This window comes from Tamandua tetradactyla, chromosome 15 (genome assembly GCF_023851605.1).
Source record: "Tamandua tetradactyla isolate mTamTet1 chromosome 15, mTamTet1.pri, whole genome shotgun sequence".
Taxonomy (NCBI): Eukaryota; Metazoa; Chordata; class Mammalia; order Pilosa; family Myrmecophagidae; genus Tamandua; species Tamandua tetradactyla.
In genome coordinates, this window is record NC_135341.1 from 66,747,615 (window position 1) to 66,767,849 (window position 20,235).

At 40.3% G+C, this 20,235-nt stretch overlaps 1 protein-coding gene and 1 long non-coding RNA gene across 4 annotated transcripts in view; one reads left to right on the forward strand and one right to left on the reverse strand.

Moving 5' to 3' along the window:
* The window catches only part of LOC143657520 (uncharacterized), a 31,359-nt gene extending 29,071 nt beyond the window's left edge, over nucleotides 1–2,288 (reverse strand). The window contains exon 1 of the long non-coding RNA XR_013162885.1: nucleotides 2,177–2,288. This is a non-coding gene — a long non-coding RNA (uncharacterized LOC143657520). The remainder of the gene's footprint in view (nucleotides 1–2,176) is intronic.
* Nucleotides 1–20,235, forward strand: part of ZNF385D (zinc finger protein 385D) — a 332,722-nt gene that overhangs the window by 88,312 nt on the left and 224,175 nt on the right. The window lies entirely within an intron of this gene.

Consider the following 20,235-nt stretch of genomic DNA (forward strand, 5'->3'; position numbering starts at 1 on the left):
ATCAAGTATGGTCCTAATAAAGCATCACAATATTTAGAAGAACATATTCCACAGTTTCTGCATAAATTTTTAAAGCTTGTCTCAATTATCTCTATTACTATGAAGCCATTCTGAAATCCAAATCCTGCTCCCAGTGCCAATTTTGTGCATAAAGACAACGTGATATTTGGGGCCATTTAATTTATAGGTTCGGATTCGCAGACAACACTGACTTCAGTTTCATAAAAATAGATTTTGTTAGGAAAGTAAGTAAAGAAAATAATTAAAAGATAGCAACTAGAAGTCTTTAAAAATAGAGCATAGTTACATCACCAGGTAAGATGGCATTACCACATGAAGAGAAGTACTGGAGAATTTCAGAAGCAACATTATAACTTTCAGTAAAAATCCATAGCAATTTTGGGGACAGCATTCAGAGTTTCCTTAGTTAGGATACATAGCAAAGCACAAGATTTTGATGAAGTACTGTCCTTTTCTCATAAGATTTTTTCTTTTTTACTCTTTTTTATGATAACTTCACATAGTAGTGGCCAAATTCCAATTAGTTTGTTTGACTAGGCCCAGTTGGGTCCTCTGGGAACTGGCTAGGGACCAAGAGGAGCTTCCTGGGACCTAGATATTTTTATTAAAGTACACCTCCTTCTGAGAGGATAGCCAGTCCTCCCAGCTAGAGTGCACATTTTAGCTGTTCTGTTTGTTTTACCAAGGTTACATAATGGCAACTTTAATTGTACATACAGAACAGATTTTTTCATGAAGTCAATTTTAAAACCCTTACATAGATGTTTTCCTTTTACCCTGAAATGTGTAAGATTTACTTTATGAGACAGAGTAATGATAAGCTGTAATATAAGAAAATTTCTTCTTTTTATTCTTCCTAAAGTGGTCCACTTTAATTCACACAGTTTCCTAAGTCAGTCAGGGGTCAGCTTGATTCCCCAGTCATTAGTGAAAGCCTTTTTTCAAAATTAGAACTCATGCATTTCAACTGTGTCTTACTGACTTCACCTCTCACATCTGCGGCACCAGTGAGTAGTGGGAGGGCTTGCAGACAAGCAGCAAAGGGTTTTGAATAAACTGTCACTTCCTTCAGACTGGCTGCCCCCCCATGGGGACATTGGGAATCTAAACCCCCAGCCAGCCCCCCACCCCCTTTCAGGGTTGCTCACCCTGAGCCATAAGAGGCTTGCCACAAACTTGCAGAATCCAAACTCACTCATGGCCTGGTGCGCAGCCCAGGACTTCCTTTCCATCACACAATTCCACACACACACACACACACACACACACACACACATTCCAGCACTCCCCCCCGCACCGCCCTTTCCAGAACCGAACCTGAAGACTTCCGTTTTCCCTGGTCCTCCAACTGGAGACGGGTACTCAGGTAGTTTGGGAGTTGATCATGCTCCCCTTCCACTCAGGCCCCCCTAGCCTTTTATGAGTGGGCTGAAACTGATGCAACCAGGTGCTTACCAGACAGACGGGCAGTGCTCCCAGAAACCTGGTTCCAGAAACTGTCCCGGATCCATTGCCGCCCTGGCGGTGACAGGCGCCCCATCCAGGGAGTTCAGGAATCCGAGAGACGGGGAAATGCCCCGCTGCCAGCACTGGATTCCGTCGGGTGTCCAGTCAGGGCGCTGCCACCGCCGTGGGCGAGGGAGGTGACAGTACATCTGCCTCATATCCCGGATGAGCCCCCAGAAATGTAGCGCGAAAACCAGGAACGAGGCTGCAGGCCTCCAGGAAGGTTCCATGAAGTTAGAACAGGCTGAGACTAAAGATCCGCAGTTTCAGGAAGCAGGTTTTATTAGCTCGTGCACACAAGGGCCCAGCTGAGTCACCTCAAAAGTCTGAGCCCCGAACAAAAGGCAACCTTAGCTTTTACAGACTGTACAATATGTTAAAGACAAGGTACACATTTGGCTGATTTAAGTTGAGAATGGCCCAGAGCTGAACGATTGAGGGGCCCCCACCCCAGGAATGTCTTCTTTTGCCTATGTGCATTTTTACCAGTTCCTGAAGGCTAGGGGAGGGGGTTTCTATACCAGGAAGTGTGCCTTATCTTGCTTGCCTGTAAGGAGAGGGGGTTTGGGGATTTTCCACAGAGAGCGCAGCTGCGCCCTGAAAGAGGGGAAGGCCTGCCTGCTACAACCCTAGGAATTACTCTATTTACCTCAATATAAATGTCCCCTCTTCCCTAGGAAACAGTTTCTCAGGGCTCTGAGCACTCACTGTCTTACAGCCAGTAAACCCTTGCCCCAGGCAGTTTGACTTGACTGTTTCTCACAGCATTCTATAGGAGAGTTCTGTGAGCCACCTTCTATACCCTGGGACAGTAAGTTCCTCAGGCTACCACCAGAGATTGAGCCAAACATAATGCACCCTATATATTCCTGAAGGTTATGCTGCCCCTCCTGGAACAAGGACCAGGTATCTGCAAATGAGAGGGTGGTCTGGCTCCATGCCAAACCAGTGAAGGGATAAGGGAGAAGCTAGCTATAGAGCCTCAACACATTATCACTTTTAAGTGGCCTTTTTCTTGACTTGGTGCTTGCCCTGTTACTTCCATCCATTAAGTGTTTTCTGGAACTTTTAGAAAGATGTTTTTGCTGGTTATTTGAAGCTTCTGTCTGAGGACCGAGTCCTGAAGCTTCTCACATTACCATCTTGAGAGAGGCAAGGCCTCCCTGCTTTTTTTAAAGCTGTGTTCCCCTGATTTAGTACTCACCCAGTTACTGCAACCCTTTAACTATTTTCTAGAGTTTTGAGGAAGAAGGCTCCGCTGGTTTTTGCTAGTTGTTCAAAGATTCTGTGGGGGAACTGCACCCCTGAGTGTCTTATTCTACCATTTTTGTCTGAACTTCATTATATACTAATAGTCCCCTGGATTCCCTTTCTCTGAACTCCTTGTCTGTTTTTCTGTTAAATGGCTTCTTGACACAGTGTTGCTTCCCAGACACCTGAGAGACAATCCATCAAGATGCTTTACCTGGCCTGGGAGACTCCTTGGCATCCTGTCACTTAGGTCCCATGTTGGCTTTAGAACAGTTTAGATAAAATTCCTGGAAGGCTGAGAGGTTGGGTTTAAAGCTTTTGATTTTCTCTTTGGGAAGCATTAAAAGCAAAATGATTAATTTGATTGACAATGAATGTTTGTCATTCATTGACTGACAATGAATAAAACTAAAATGAATTGTAATCTGAGCTACATGATACTGAGTAAGGATCTTTAACCTCTTGGCTCCTGTTTCCTTCTCCTTAATATAAGGAGTTGGGCCTGATCATCTCTTCCTTTAGGGGTTATATCATTCAAATAGTTCAGCTTTTCTTTTGGGGGCAAAGATAGCATTGTGTGATGGTCAAACTAGATTCTGTAGTTAGACTACCTAGGTTCAAATCCCCAAAGACCATCTCTTTGACTTTGGGTAAGTCTGTTAATCCCCATGTACCTCAATATCTTCATCTACAAAATGAGACTAATAATAAAACCTATGTCATAGGTGTGTGATAACGATCACATAGGTTAATATGCACATTATTTAGAACAGATATCAGAATACAGCGAGAACTTTTTTTTTTTTGCGATAATTTCTTCCCTTCCCCTCTTCCTCTCCTGCCTTTCACCCTGTGAGCGCCCAAAAATTAAGCCTGGAACAGACTTGCAACAAACTGGGGGCTTTTCCCTGCAGGAGCAGGAGCAGTTACATCCCTTCTGTGACGCGCCAGTTCCCCCCTCCTCCTCCCTGCTCCCAGATTCCACTGCTCAGCCAGCCATGGGGCACAGGACAAACCCTAGGAGGCTGCTGGCCTTGGGCAGCACCCTGAGCTCATACTCTGCCTGCAGTGTAGGCGGCAGCATTTGATTCTGATAAACAGCAGATAAATTAAAGGCTCTCCTGGGCCGGGCAGCCCTGCCGAGCTGGTGCTGCTGCAGGTCTCGATGCAGGTGCAGGCCCCGTGGTGCTGTTGAGGCCCCACAGTCTGTTGCTCTCCCTTGGGAGTGATTTTTGTCCCTGTGCATGCTGCCTCCTGCTTACAAGGTGACTGCTCCACCAGCCCCAAGTCTTACTTTCCGGGCAGGAAGAAGGAAAAGGGATGAAGGCCTTTTTTCTTAAAGGGCAGCCCTCCTTAGGGACTTTGTCATATGGCCTACTGCCCAGTGTTGTATCACATGGGCAGCCTGAGCTGCCAGGGAACCTGGGAAACCACATTTTAAAAAATCTGAACACATATTGCACTCACACACAAAAGAATATGGGCTACAGGTGATCAGTGTCTGCTCAACTCCCTTTTCCACCTTGAATGGACCCTTGTCCTTGTGAAAGAGGTACCTGGTGGCCCCCTTCTGTTATATCCACCAGACCTGGCCTGCAGGTAGGTAGGGTTTCCCCTTAGAGCAGCACTTTTGGTAACGGGCAGCTTTCACTGGGTCAGCAGTGCCACCATCTTCCAGGCAGTGCTCACTTCTGACTTCCATGGCAGGGGGAGCTCTGCTGAGCCTGTGGCTAATCCTGGCACTGCACCCTCTCGCCACTCCCTACCCCTGCCCAGAAGTCCCTGGGCTGTTATGGTTGTCCAGCATTGGCAGCAAGGTGACCAGTGATCTTTCCTTGCTTTGTGTTCACAAAGGGGCCAGGATGGATTCCCCAGAACAGTGGCTCCTTCCTCAGCAGCTGTCCTGCCTCTGGTGGAAGACCACCCCATCTGTGGGTCCCAGGGTCTGGGTTACAACAGATTATTACAGTTTCTTCCTTTTTCTGTCTCTTGTTCTCTAGCCCAGCACTGATGAGTGAACTTTGTGCAATAATGGAAACGGCTATGCCCAGTACCAAGGCCACTTGCTCTGCATATGCACTTAAAATGTGACTAGTGCGATGGAGGATCTGAACTTCAAATTTTGTTTAATTTTCACTAATTTAAATTTAAATAGCCATATGTGACAAATGGCCACCTTAGAGGACAGTACAGCTGGAAGCTAGAGCAAGACCCTTGTTCCCCACTCAGGGGAGAAACGCACAATCACTAGCACTTATCTAGGTTCCTTAAGAGTGGGTTCCTCCAAGGGCACTTGGATATTATGAAGGCTCAGAAAGGGACAGTGACTTGTCCAAGGTCACACAGCACGGTAGAAACTCAATTTTTCCAACTTCAGCTTCTTCATTGTTTCTGGAGAATGTAGTTGTTCCCCACTGCACAGAGGGGTGATGAGTGGTTATAGTAGCATGCACATACAGTCCTCACTGCATTGAACATGTGTTTAAGCATGTCACACATGAGCCTCGTTTATTCTCATGCTGCCATTTTATAGGTGAAGCAACTGAGGCTCAGAGAGGGTCAGTACCCACCGGCAGCCCCAGAGCTGATAAATTGAGGGGCTGCAGTCTTGAGGCAGTGGTTGCAGTCCCAGGTTATAGTGCATCTCTGCCCCTGGAAAGTACAGGAGGTGTAAGTTCTGGGCTTGCACACCTGGCCAGGGCAGGTGCAGTTATTGTGCTCAGGTAAGCCTTTCTTTCAGCAGAGTTGTTTTTCTTGCCTGGTCTCCTAAAACTTTGGCTCTTGCAGTTGCTGCACCTGGTGCGCCACCTCCCTGCTCAGATCCCGCTTGGGCAAGACCCAGCTCAAAGGGGCAGGGCCTAAGTATCAAGTATACCCATTAGAAAGTGAGTTCCAGAAAAATCCACCTTTACACAGGTAACCAAGGAGAGACGCCCGAGTGCATAAGGAAAATGGGCCTTCCCAGAAGGGTGAGTTGGCATCCGGTCCCCAGCGAGAACTTTTTAAATGCTAGATATTGTGTTCATAAATCACCTCTAAATTATGCATATAACCATGCATTGACTAATTACAAAACCTTGACTTAATTATTTTTCTTCTTTAATGGGCTTTGACTTGTGTAGGTATTTGCTCCGCTTAAACCAGGAGGCTTCCTGCTGTTCTACTCATTGCTTATTCTCTGATCATTTCCTTCCGTTGCTGTCAGATACTGCTAGACAAGAATTAAACAACTCTTTGATTCCAACTGAAGGGAATAATATAAAGCTCAGGCGGCTTGGGGCTTAGATTTAGGGCACAGCGCATCTCTCTAAATTACAGCCTGAGTTCTTGATTGTGAACAGGTGTGGCTCTCAATCCATACACTTCAGGGATGTTATTGCTATAACTTGGTTTAATTTTTAAGTTCAAGAGCCCATTCCACCAGGTTGGACTGGAATGCAATCTCATTCTGTTTCAGGGTGTGTTAAGTTTCTGGAGTCTAACAAGTTTTCCAGCTGTTGGTGAGGGAGTTCCTTTGTTCATCAAGTTATTTATCCACATAAGCATTCATGATATGTCAGCTTCAGGTTAGCATGGCCTTTTAGGCTCCTGGCTCTCTGTTTACTGCACCATGCTTGGGACATACAAACTTTGTAAGGTTTTCAGTGGCTCATCCTGTCCAGATGCTCCATGAAGCCATTGCTTCTTTGCTAAGAAAATAATGAATCATTCTGCCACACCAATGACCTTCACCCATGTGAACTTTTTGAAAAGAAGCCAATGATGATCAGAGATTGTTTCTTAGATTCCTTCCCTGAGAATATGAGTACAGAATCATCTATTTGTTTGGGGGTAAGGGGAGACAGAATGGTGATAGAAAAACAGTATGTATATGTGTGTGTGTGTGTTTGTGTGTGTGTGTGTGTGTGTGTGCGCGCGTGTGGTGTTTATATGTGAGTAAAGAAGAAGATATCAGTTAATATCTCTGATTATCATCCTTCCATAAACTACTGGGTATGGATGTGGGTTGGGAATAATAATGAAAAGTTTATAAAAATAAGTATAATTCACCGTGAATGGGTACACATATAGCATCAGAATTGGAGCACAAATAAAAAGAGAAGATGCTTCGATAAAACTGATAAGAGTCTCTTTTTCCCCTCAAAGCCAACTTTTATGATTAGTACAGAAGCTGTCTCCTTGATTTAGGATTGTTGCCTCCTTGGATGTTCTGTTGGCTTTCAGACAACAGAAAGTGTTCCTTGAATTCTTTATATTTTCCCCATTCCACTCTCAATCTCTTGCAATGTTAGAGTTTCATTGCTTAAAACCATTCATTGCTTGGAATAACCCAGTGATTTCATTCTGAGTCTACATTTCTTGAATGGAACCTGATAGTGGGTAGATCATTTCTAGGTAAAAATATTAGAAAGTGGCATGAGCTCAGTGTATTCACTCAACTTCTATTCATTAAGAATCTACTATGTGCCAGAAATGATAACAACAATTCCATAATGTCCCTTGCCATGAAAGACCTCAGTTTATAAAAAGGAATGTGGAGGGCAGGTCATGGTGGCTCAGCAGGCAGAGTTCTCACCTGCCATGCTGGATTCCTGGGTTCGATTCCTGGTACTTGCCCATGTAAAAAAAAAAGGAAGGTGGAAATATTTGTATATATGGTGCTATTATGGAGAAATATATAGAGAATAGAATGGCAGCTCAGGGACAGGAGTGGAAGGCTGGGTGGGTGTCTTGATGAGGGTTTTGTGAGGGAAACAAACTATTCTAGGTATTCAAGTAGAAAGAGACTGAATATAAGGAGTTAGGTTCTTACAAAACCTTTGGAAGTGCTGGGCCAGCAAGTTCAGAGAAGGCTGTTGCTAGTTCAGTTTTTCTGTTTGCTTTAGCAGAGTCAGGAAGTTGCAAAAACACAGGACACCCAGTAATCCCAGTTACTTTCTTCTAAATCCCATGAAATGCCTCTATTTAGTAGAATCTAAGCCTGAGCACTGCTGGTAGGGATATGTGGGCATGTAATTCTTGAATTTCCAGTCCCTGTGATATCTGGGAAATTAAAGAAGGGAGACAATGCTGAGTTGCCAACAGATGACCTACTCAGTGGAAGGATGGCAGGGGCTGTGTGGGATTAGAAAGTCCTCAGCAGCTGTATAATCGTGGGCAAGTGGCTAAATCCACTGGAGTCTGTTTCCTGTTCTGTAAAATAAGAACTAAAAACATCTTAGATGTGTTTTCAGGTGGATAGCTGGGTTTTAAAATGCTGAAGATTGAAGTTGTGGATGGGCTTGGTTAGGACCTTGGGATATTGTTTAGAATGAAGCTAATCATTAGAAAATGTCTACACTCCTTGGCTTTCTTCTCCTGGAATCTCACAGCTTCCCTTTTCTTCTTCATCTTCTAACATCTTTCATTTATATTCTTAACAATGGTTATGACAATAAAGAATTATTATATTGTTGAGAAGGTAGTTGTATTAGTTTGCTGAAGTTGCCATAATGTAATATATCAGAAATGGAATGACTTTTAAAAGGGGAATTTATTAAGTTGCTAGTTTATAGTTCTAAGGCCATGAAAATTTCCGAATTAAGGCACCAGCAAGAAATTACCTTCACTCAGGAAAGGCTGATGCTATCTGGAATACCTCTGTTTGGTGGGAAGGCTCATGGTTGTCTTCTGCTGGTCCCTTGCTCTTGGGCTCCATTGCTTTCAGTCGCTGTTCCTGTAGGGGTTCCTCACTTTGCTTCTCCAGGGCTGGCTTTTATCTGTTGGCTTCCCTTGACTCTCTCCAGGTTTTGGCTTGCTTAGCATGTGTGCCGGTCTGAATCTGTGGCGGACCCCAGAAAAGTCATGTCCTTTAATCCTCATTCAATATTGCTTGGTGGGAGCATTTTGATTGTTTCCATGAAGATGTGACCTACTCAATTGTGGGTGGTAACTTTTGATTAGATGATTTCCATGGAGGTGTGTCTCCACTCACTGAAGGTGGAGTTGCTTGCTGGAATCCTTTAAAAGAGGAAACATTTTGGAGAGAGTCCCTTTTTGGTAGAGCCATGTGAAAGCCAGCAGATGCCACCATGTTCGCCATGTGCCCTTCCAGCTGAGAGAGAAACACTGAACATCATTGACCTTCTAGAACCAAGGTACCTTTCCCCGGATGCCTTAAATTGGACATGTCTATAGACTTGTTTTAATTGGGACATTTTCTCGGCCTTAGAACTGTAAACTAGCAACTTATTAAATTCCCCTTGTTAAAAGCCCTTCTTTTTCTGGTGTTTTGCATTCCAGCAACTAGCAAACTAAAACAGCAGCTCATGGAAAAGCACATGGTGATGTTTGCTGGGCTCTACCTGTGTCTAGGCATCTACTCTGTCTGTCACTATACCAAGCATCTCCAAATTTATGTGTCTCTATCAGCTCTGAAGCAATTATTCTTTAAGTGTCTGCATCTGAGGGTTCTCCAAAATGTTTCCTCTTTTAAAGGACTCTGGTAAACTAATCAAGACCCATCGTGAATGAGTGGAGTGACATCACCATCTAATTGAAAGGCCACACCCCAGTGTCACATCTCCATGGAAACAATTCAGTCAGAATTTCCCACCCTAAACAATAGGTCTGACCCCACAAGATTGGACCAGGATTGGAACATGGCTTTTTTAGGAGTACATAATAGTTTCAAACCGGCACAGTAGCACTATTGAAGAATATATTGATGGGAAGTGACTGTCAACCCGATTCTATCTCCCCCTTTCCCCATTTATACTTCTGTTTAGCATTAGGATTAAATGAGTAAACTGAGCTAATACACCTGCATATGCCAAATATTCTGTAAATATTGAGCCCTTACCCCTTCCAGAAGATGCACAATGAAGAGTAGGAAGGTCAGATAGAGGGCAAATGGCAGAAAGGCAGGCAGATAAAAAAGAATGATTTTATGCTTTTAATCTGCTTTGGCTAATGGTTCTTTTGAATTACAAAAAGTAAATTAACATAGTAATTCTTACTCTGCTTCTCCTCTACTCTGATTTCATTATGGAAACCAGGAGAGGGCAGGAGGGAAAGTGAGGATATTTTAGTTTCCTGGCTGCTATAACAAATACCATACAACCTTTGGCTTAACAATATGAATTTATTGGCTCACAGCTTCAGAGGCTAGAAAGTTCATAAGGCAGGGACTTAGTCTGTTTCACTGCTGAATGCCCAGAGTATGGCATATAAGCGGTCTTCAATAAGTAATTGTTGAAAGAACGGAGAAATATTCTCAGTAATGTAAGAATGGTCCAATGTATTTAATATTTCTTCTGACTTCACCTACCTCCACCAGCATATGTTCAAAATCCTTTATGCTTAAAGAGTGGTCCATGGATTAGGAGCATTGTATCATTGGGGAACTTATTAGACCCTTCTCCCCAAGGGTCTGTATCTTTTGACTGGCTAACAGTCCTTGGGGTTCCTTAGCTTTTTCCGTCACAATGCAGTAAATGCACTGGTGGCATCTTCTTTCTCTTCCAGGTTCTGTTGACTTCCAGCTTCTTGTATTACTGATGGCTTCTCTTTCTCTCTCTGTGTCCAATTTCCTTTGCTTATAAGGACTTAAGCCATATTGCATTAAGGCCCATCCTCATTCAGTGTGGGAACACCTCAGCATCTTCAGAGAGCCTATTGACAAATGGGTTGACACCCACAGGCTCTGAGGTTTGGACCTGAACATGCCTTTATGGGGAATAATTCCCAACAGAGGGTCAGAGAGTAAAAGGAGGGAGAAAGAAACAGAGACAGAGAGACAAAGGAAGACAGAGGGATTTCAGATTATAAGGCTTGACTTTGCTCTAGTTCTTCCTACTTCCACCTGCCCTAGAAAATTGAGTGTGGTGTTAGTTTGGGTACAGGTCAGCAGTTTAGAGGCTTTAGCAGTTGGAAAACAGGGAAGTGGAGTTTACTTAATTTACAGTAATGCTTGTCATACCTTTGGGTGCATGTGAATCACCTGTGGATTGGGTTAAAATGCAGATTTTCCATCAGTTGTTCTGGATTGGAACCTGAGCTTCTGCGTTTCTAATAAGTTCCCCAATGATACAATGCTCCTAATCCATGGACCACTCTTTAAGCATAAAGGATTTTGAACATATGCTGGTGGAGGTAGGTGAAGTCAGAAGAAATATTAAATACATTGGACCGTTCTTACATTACTGAGAATATTTCTCCATTCTTTCAACAATTACTTATTGAAGACCGCTTATATGCCATACTCTGGGCATTCAGCAGTGAAACAGACTAAGTCCCTGCCTTATGAACTTACTATCTGATGTTCATTTGGTAGAGTGTTGAGTAAAGGACAGATGAAGCAAATTGAAGTATAGGTAACTGCAATTGTACCTCAAGCATATTCCTTCTGTGAGTGTATTTGAACTCTCAGGAATACTGAGCCATATTGCAAGCATTATTCAGGGCCTTGGTTACAGCTGCAGCTGAGTGTTTACTACATGCCAGGTATCTGGCACTATCACTTGCCATCCAACTGGTTACAGGTCAAAATTTTTCTATGAATTTTTAAAAAACTTTTGTATGTGCTGCAATCCCAAAATTGTTGGTAAGAAAAAAAAATACATGAAAGAGTTTTTCATTCATTTATTCATTGAGTGATTTATTCATTCTACAGACTTTTGAGTTCCAGTGAGTAATTCTACTTACTGAAATGACAACTAGAAATAACTCCATTCAAAAGCATCTGTTACAAGTAAAGCACTGAAAAATGCGATGGAGAGTATGAGGAGGAAGAAGGTGTAATGAATCTCTTATGTACTGATTCCACTGATGGTCATTTATTAAGCACTATGTATCTAATACTATATCAACACTAGAAGTACCACGACAACTAGTGTAATAGTAAGGAGGAGGAGGGAGAAGAGGAATGCTCCTTGGATCTCTGGAGTTGACACACTTGATGAGTCACTCCTTAAAACACTCTTCTGTCATTTACTGGTAAAACATTTAGATATTGAAACACTAGATTAGACATTAAGCTTTCTGTGAGCAGGAACCCTATGTATATATTTTACTGGACTTGTTCTATAAAAGTGGTGAAATAGTTAAATCATTCTGTACAGAAATCTGAAATTAAGTGCTTGTTTTAGGGTTTTCCAGAGAAACAGAACCAATGAGATGCATGTGTGTGGGTGGATATATACATATATTCAGAGATCTATTGTTAGGAATTAGCTCGTTGTAATCATGGGGGCTAACAAGTCAGAATTCCATAGGGCAGGATGGAATTGGAAACTCCAGTAAGTGTGATGTTTATGTCTGGAGTCTGAATCTGTTGGGAAGGCAGCAGACTGGAATCTCAGAGAGAAGTAGGGGGTACCATATTGAGCCATCATTTCTTCTGATTCCTGAAATCCTTAGTTCTGGTCTTAAGACCTCCAGTTGATTGGATGGAGCCCACCCATATCATCAGTGCAATCTCTTTTACTTAAAAATCAACAGATTGCAGATGCTGATCTTATCTACAAATTACCTTCACAGCAACGACTTCATTAGCGTTTGACTAAACAACTGATCACCATAACCTAGCCGAGTTGACATAAAATTAACCATTCAGTGCTTCCAGTTTTTTTATAAAGTAAGTACTATCTGAGTTCAAGGGAGGGAGAAGTCATTTGGCAGTTGCCAAGGAAAGCTAAATGGTGAAGTTTGATATGGTAACTGGGATCAGATCCATATTTATCTTGTTCTTTAAGATAAGGGTCTGCAACATAGCAAAGATTCAACACATTAATTATATGAATGAGTGGAGGATACATAGATGAAGAGAGACAGACAGAGAAAATGTATGACTCAGTATTAGTTAATAGAAGAGAAATAGTCTTAACAGTTGTGCCATAAGAAAGTAATTGATGCAAGTGTCACAATTAAAACAAATTCTAAGCAGTCACTGTTTACTTCCATTAGCTTACTCTTGTCTGACTGAAATTATTAATTTAGGTAATTATTAGTAAATATAAGTAGACATCAAGTCATCCCCTTCATTTGTATCTGTAATTTTAAGTTGACTAGTGATTGGTTTCTCTGGTTGTATAAAAAGGATAGTGATGTAAAAATCCCAATGGTTGCCTGTTGAATGTACTCTAATATCAGTCCTTTGTTATACCATCAACTAGTTCACATGTACTCAGAAGGGGCTGTCTCAATTATAAAATATTGGTGAGTTTCTTTAGGACTCTCAGAAGGTAGTTTAAGACTATATATGCTTAAAAGGTAGAGATCACTCTAGATCAGCTATCATAAATGTGTATTTATAATACTGTAGAAAGTTGACAAAAAACTACCCTTCAAGTTCTTCATTTCCTCCATCTTTAATATTGTAAATATGGTAAAAACGTTACCATATTGATTGGCACATTTCATAGACGCTTTCCTTTCAAAAATTATTCTTGAATATTGTTCTCCTCTGGACTCTATATTTTGTTATGCGCTGTCAATACTTCCAATACCTTTTCCCACCATCACTCCCTCAATACAACTCTGGAAGTTAAAAGTGGTTGGAATTACAGGAATCATGACAAAGCATGCTTCCATTGATTTTGCTCTAAGAATTATTAATTAAATTCAGTGTGTGCAGTAATAACTGTTCTTAACAAGCTTTTATGACTGCTGCTGTCACTAAAATTGGTAGGCAGCCAGGGGGAAATTATGGGTAGAAAAATAAGCCCATCTTTCTCAGTCACATTGGTAGAGGTGTGGAAAGTTTGTACAGTGAAGCATACCATAGTAAATATGGTATTGATTGCTAAGTTCCTTGTCCTTTGAAGATAGATATTGCAGATTGCTACCTAGTTTTGTGCATTAACTGCCATATTTATATAGCATCTTTCACTATATATTTTCATTCTGAAACAAATGTCTAAGTAGATTAACTGAGTCCTGCAGCTTGCTGCGTAACTAAAAGTTTGTGAAAGTCAAGCTATTTAATATAATAAACCCAGAGTACTATGTGACTTAAATACGGAGTGTCTAGGCCTGGAAATAAAAGCCTAAAGAAATGCAAAATGCATGAATAATTTTCTTTTTTAATACTTGTTTACTTTTTGAGTAGAGAATACATTTTCCTGTGATTCAGAATTTAGAGTACGAAAATGTTCCCCTTACAGCTATTTCCCTGCCATTCAATTCTCTCTTAAGTGACAATCAATGGGATAAATTGCCCTTGTATCTATCCACTTTGATGCTTGAAAATGTTAATTGTCCCTCTCTCCCTAAAAAATGAAGCATAATACACATTCTTTTTTTTTTCCTTTATGTGGTCAGTCTAATAATGTTCAGGAAGTTTACTCTTGAAAAGAACAGATTTGACTTGTTTCCTTGTCTGAATTTCTTACTAAATGTCATTCTGGGCAATTAAGAAAACCCAAATGAGATGATATGTCAGATCTTATCCTTGAATATTTTATAATCCACCAGCATTTTGGAGATCCTTGCTCCACACTTAGGTATAGACATTATAGAATTGAGAGGAATTTTTTAGAGTTAATCTGTTTCTACTTGAGTTAATGTATTTTATAGGTAAGCCTAGAATAATTAAGAGATAGCCAATTTCATTACGAGTGTGTGGTAGAGGTAAGAGTACACTGAATTTCCTGATTTCTTTTTCTCAGGAGAATGCTAATCATAGAATCATAGTGACTGTATTTGCTAGAGTTCTCCAGATAATCAGAACTAACAGAAGATTTAGTTTAAAAAAATGGCTCATGCAATTGTGGAATCTGGCAAGATTGAATTCCATAGGGCAGAGAAATTCCAGTGAGTGTGATAATGAAATCTTGAATCCAAAATCCATGGGGGAGCTGAGTTCTCACCTGCCATGCCAGAGACCCAGGTTTGATTCCCAGAGCCTGCCAATGCAAAAAACAAAACAAAACAAAATCCATAGGGGAAGCTAATAGTCTGGAAATTCAGAGAGGAGTAGAAAGTGTAGTCTTGAGGGTGAGTTTCTGCATCTCTCTGGAACCCTCAGCTCTTTTTATCTTAAGAACTCCAATTGATTGAGCGGGTCCCCCCATGTTATCAAGGGTGATCTCCTTTATTTAAAATCAATTGATTGTAAATGCTAATCCCAGCTACAAAAAATACCTCCACACAACATCTAGGCCAGTGTTTGACCAAACAATTGGACACTATAATGTAGCCAATTTGATGCATAAAATTAATCTTAGTCACCAAGAAAGGATTTTTTAGATCATCTTGTCTACCCATCCATAGTGGCCAGAATCTACTCTACAATGTTTCTGACAACTGGTAAACCAACTTTTCTCTTGAGTATCTCCAGTGATGGTAAATAAGCCTACACCTAGAGGAGAGAGACTCTATATTGTAGGTCACCTATGTTACTAGGAAGTTCTCTATTTGGGGCCAGGTAGAACCTCTGTGACTTCTCTCATTCATCCTAGTCTGTCTATTTCTACCCATATTTAATGAAACTACTCTTTGGACATGGTTCTGGAACACTTCCCATCTCGACTGAGTTTCTCTGGGAGTAGTCCATTTTATTGAGATAATTATCAGAAATAATTTGAACTACTAGGAATATTTTAATAGCGGTTCTTTCTCTGGATCCAAAATCTCTATTAATGCATCCTTAGAGTGGCATTTACTCACCAATCTCCCCCATTAGTGTATGAACTCCTTTAGGCCTCTCTGTGTCTCCAAAGCTTGTCCTAGTGTCTTTAACATAGTATCTGTTTAATAAATGATTTTGGAATAAATAAATCAAGGAAGAAGATTATTTAGTATGTGATAGTGTTTTAGTTTGTTAATGCTGCTAGAAATGCAATATACCAGATATGGGTTGGCTTTTATAAAGGGAATTTATTAGTTTTCAGTTCTAAGGCCATAAAAATGTCTAAACTAAGGCATCCAGGGAAAGATACCTTAACTTAAGAATGATGGATCCAAAACTCCTCTGTCAGCTGGGAAGGCATGTGGCTGTCATCTGCTGGTCCTTTAGCTTCTGATATAAAACAGCTTCCTCAAGGGCATTTTCTTTCTGCATCTTCAGTTGTCTCTGTCTCTCTCAGTTCTGAAGCAACTGTTTTCTCCAAAATGTCTTCCCTTTTAAAGGACTCCAGTAAATGAATCCAGATCCACCTTGAATGAGCAGAGTCGCATCTCTATCTAATCAAAAAGTCACACACACAATTGGGTGTCTCATAACTCCTTGAGAATAATTTAATCAAAAGGCCAAGACCACAGTTGAGTGGATCAATCTCCATGGAAACAATCTAATCATAGATCCATCTTAAACATAGGTCTGGCCCCACAAAATTGGATCAGGACTAAAACATGCCTTTTCTGTAGTATATAATAGTTTCAAACTGAACCAGATAGCTAACAGAAAGCTATATGTGACTAATCATGGTTATCAATCATTCTTTCATTAAGTCATTCATTACATATCAGTACCTATGGAATGTTTACTCAATGCTCATATATAGGTAAGTAATATGTATATGTTGAATTAGTACATGTGAATAGATACCTGATTAGTGCTCATATTTAAATATCGAAATAGTGGTTGATGATAGACAAACTGTTCACCATGATTGTGATTTGAAGATTCTATCTTTACTCATCCATCATTTCAATTTACTTTTTTTTTTTTTTTTTTTTGACATGGGCAAGCTCCAAGAATCAAACCCACGTCTCCAGCATGGCAGGCAAGAATTCTGCCCCGGAGCCACTGTTACACTGCCCTCTATTTACTTTTATTCTTCCTTTTGACCCTGAATAATACATCCCTGAACTCTTGCAAATATATGCTATTTGTCATTAAAACAGTGGGTTCATTTCTCTAAGTGGTATATGATGTTTCTATTAGGTACAGTGGGGAACATGATTTTGAATGAGATTCACTTTGAGATATGCATAAGTATTTATTAGCCAAGACAAAAACAGGTTCTACAAACTGTTCTCATAAACTCAGCAGCCTTGCTACATTCCATAGAGCATCTTTCATGAATGTTTCACACTATAGTGACTTCAAGTGTAGTCTGAGCAGAATCAGCAATGGTTCAATGATGGTTTGATGTTGCATGTACCCTAGAAAGATGTGTTCTTAAATCGAATCCATTCCTGTAATTTAAGATTCCTTAAATCTAAATCCATTGTAAATTGGACCTTTTGATGAGGTTACTTCAGTGAAGGTGTGTTCCACTTCAGTCAGGATGAGTCTTAATCCTCTTACTGTAGTACTTTATAATAGAATAAAATTCAGACATATAGAGAAAAAGCCATGGAAGCAAGAAGCTGAAATCAATGAAACCTGGAAGAGAAAGGAGAGACTAGCAGATGCTGCTGTGTAACTTGCCATGTTAAAGAGGAGCCAAGGATCACCAGCAGTCAGTCTTCAGGAAGAAAGCATTACCTTGATGATGCCTAGAATTGGACATTTTCCCACCCCCAGAACTTGAGTGAATAAATTCCCATTGTTTAACCCAACCTATTTCATGGTATTTGCTTTGAGAAGCCTAGGAAACTGAAACAGTTTCTTTTTAGGTTAGTTAGCTGTTTGTCAGGTCCATTAAAGCAAACTACCACAGATTAGTTGGCTTAAGCAACAAGAATTTATCAGGTCATCATTTTGGAGGCTAGGAGTCCCAAATCAAGGTATCCCAGATCGTGCATTCTCAGAAGTCTGTAGCATTCTAATGGCAATTCAGTCTCTGCCTCTGTAACATGGTGATCTGTCTCCTTCTGCCCCCTCCTCCGGCTTCTGATTCTGTGTCCAAATTTCCTTTCCTTATAAGGACTCCAGTCATGTTATATTAAGACCCACCTTGGTTGTTTTTGACCTCATCTTAACATGGTCTGTGAAGATCCTACTTATAAATGAATTCACACCCACAGGAACAAGGCTTAGAACTTGAATACGTCCTTTTGGCAGACATGATTCAATTCCAAACTGTGGCCATGTCCTCATTTAATTGAAGTACTAGAAAGCTAAACAAAAGTCTAGTCCAGATGGCTATTCCAGATTCTAGACCAGGGATCATTAGAATCTTACACATTACTCATGCAAAAAGGAGGTCCTGTACAAGATGAGTCACCTAAGGATCTGTATGGGATATGTAGCCTATCACATACTCTTAAACACCACGCATTTGTCCAATGAGGAGTTAACCCCAATATCTGCATTATAAAGGAATAAATCTCATGTCAGTAAGCATAGAGATATGTGAAGCAAGCATTCTCTAGAGATCATGAAGGGAACTTTGAAACAGTTATTTAGATAATTTGAGCAAGGTATGGTTGAGAGAGGCACAATTACAATTTGACTCACCTTTCTTCAGCTCTGCCCAATTTCCCTTATCCTGGCAAAGTGTACCAAAGGCAAATGGCTCTCTCTGAAGTTCAAAAATCAAGACAAAAGGAAAGATAAAAGTAAAATAATTTGCATTTTGCCTCTCTCTGAAGCATAATCCCTTCGTGCCACATTTTATTTTAAGTTTAGGTGAATAATAAAGTGCTGAAATTAATAGTTAATAATTGAGCTTTCTTTCTTGGACACTCTAAAATAGAATTTGCTTTAAGGTTCTTGCCTAGGGACTTGAAGGAACTAAAAAGGAATGGAAATTTAAGTGACTGTGTACATGGGAATAAGAAGTTATTTCCAAGTTGTTTTTCTTTTTTAAGATAGAAATAAGAAATGTTAGTTCAGTAGTAGAATAAATTGGGGACCTATTTTTAATAGTCTCTTCAAGGAAATCACAGGAAAAATAATCATTTTGACCAATACTTCTTTGGGGCTGTTAAGAACACCTATGCATACCGACTATGTTAGTGCTTCTGTGACTTTTGTCATCTAATACTACATTGAAAAGCAAAAGTCCCTGCTTTTCTAGGAACTTTTGATTTGAAGGATAGATGTAAAAGGTAACCCATATGTTGCAGCACATTCTACATACAGAATGAATATACCCTGATGACAGTGTTTGTACATGATGGGATATGTGGGGAAACCGGCCTCTTCCCCCCCGATAATTCTATTGGCTTTCTAATATGAAAAAATTTCAGAAAATACTAATTTGATCTATAGAAGAAACTTTCTTAGCTTGTAGACTACTTATAAGGGCCTTCTGATACACTCTGATTTTGAGAACTTAATTTGGAATGAGGCAGAGAAATAAAGTAGTATGATTTTGAGCTTAGAGTTAACTTTGTTTTTAATTCAGCTTACCTAAAACATGGTTTAAAAATTAGAATTATGAAAGAGGATGCAATGACAAAAATAAGAAATATATATATATATATATATATACATACATACATGCACATACATATTATATGGTTACATATATGTATGTGTGTATGCATACTTCTTCTATGTATTATGGTTTAAAATATTGAATGCAAGTAGTTTTCTTGCATATGTGTGTCAAGAGGGTTGATCTAAAACAAACAAACAAAAATACGTAGCAATCAATCTGACCATCAATGGGGAAAAATATATATATATATAAATTGAGATATGTTTATGAAGTATGCCTTAAGAGTCACTTGAAATGAAATAATTCTTTTAAAGTAGAACTATTATAAAACCATATATTGTGGTAAGAGGAACAAGTTGCAGAATATGTACAGAATGATAGGACACGTGTGTATGTGTTTTAAAGTCACACAGGTAATGAGAGAGACTGAGATTGATTAGCGGTATTTTTTAACCTGAATTGGAAGAACACTGTGTTAGTTAGATTCAGTTGTCAACTTGGCCAGGTGAGCATACCTAGTCTTGTTGCTGCGGACATAAGCCAACCGTACGTGAACCTCATCTGTTGCCTATTACATCTGCAGTCAGCTAGGAGGCGTGTCTGCTGCAATGAGTGATGTTTGACTTAATTGGCTGGTGCTTAAATGAGAGATCGCAAGGTAGCACAGCCTAGCAGCTTGGCATTCCTCATCTCAGCACTTGCAGCTCAGCCCGGGCCCTTGGAGATGGAGAAAGAAATCACCCCAGGGAAAGTTGTTGGAACCCAGGGGCCTGGAGAGAAGACCAGCAGAGACCATCTTGTGCCTTCCACGTAAGAAAGAACCTCAGTGGAAAGTTAGCTGCCTTTCCTCTGAAGAACCAACAAAATAAATCCCCTTTTATTAAAAGTCAATCCGTCTCTGGTGTGTTGCATTCCGGCAGCTAGCAAACTAGAACAAACACATTTCAAATCCTTAGTTGCAGGTGGTTCTGGAGAATAAGGGGGAGAAAATGGGACTGTGGAGGGGAACATGGTAGACTCAAAATTTCTGTAATGTTCAATTTCTGTTATTTTAAAAAAAATCTGAAACAAAAGTGAAGAAATGCTAAAATTTAGTTTTTCATTTCTAGTGATCTATACATGGTTATTTTATTACCATATTTTATATCTTTTTGGATTAAGAAAAGCTTGTCCAGTTATATGAGTCACCAAAGTCCTTAGT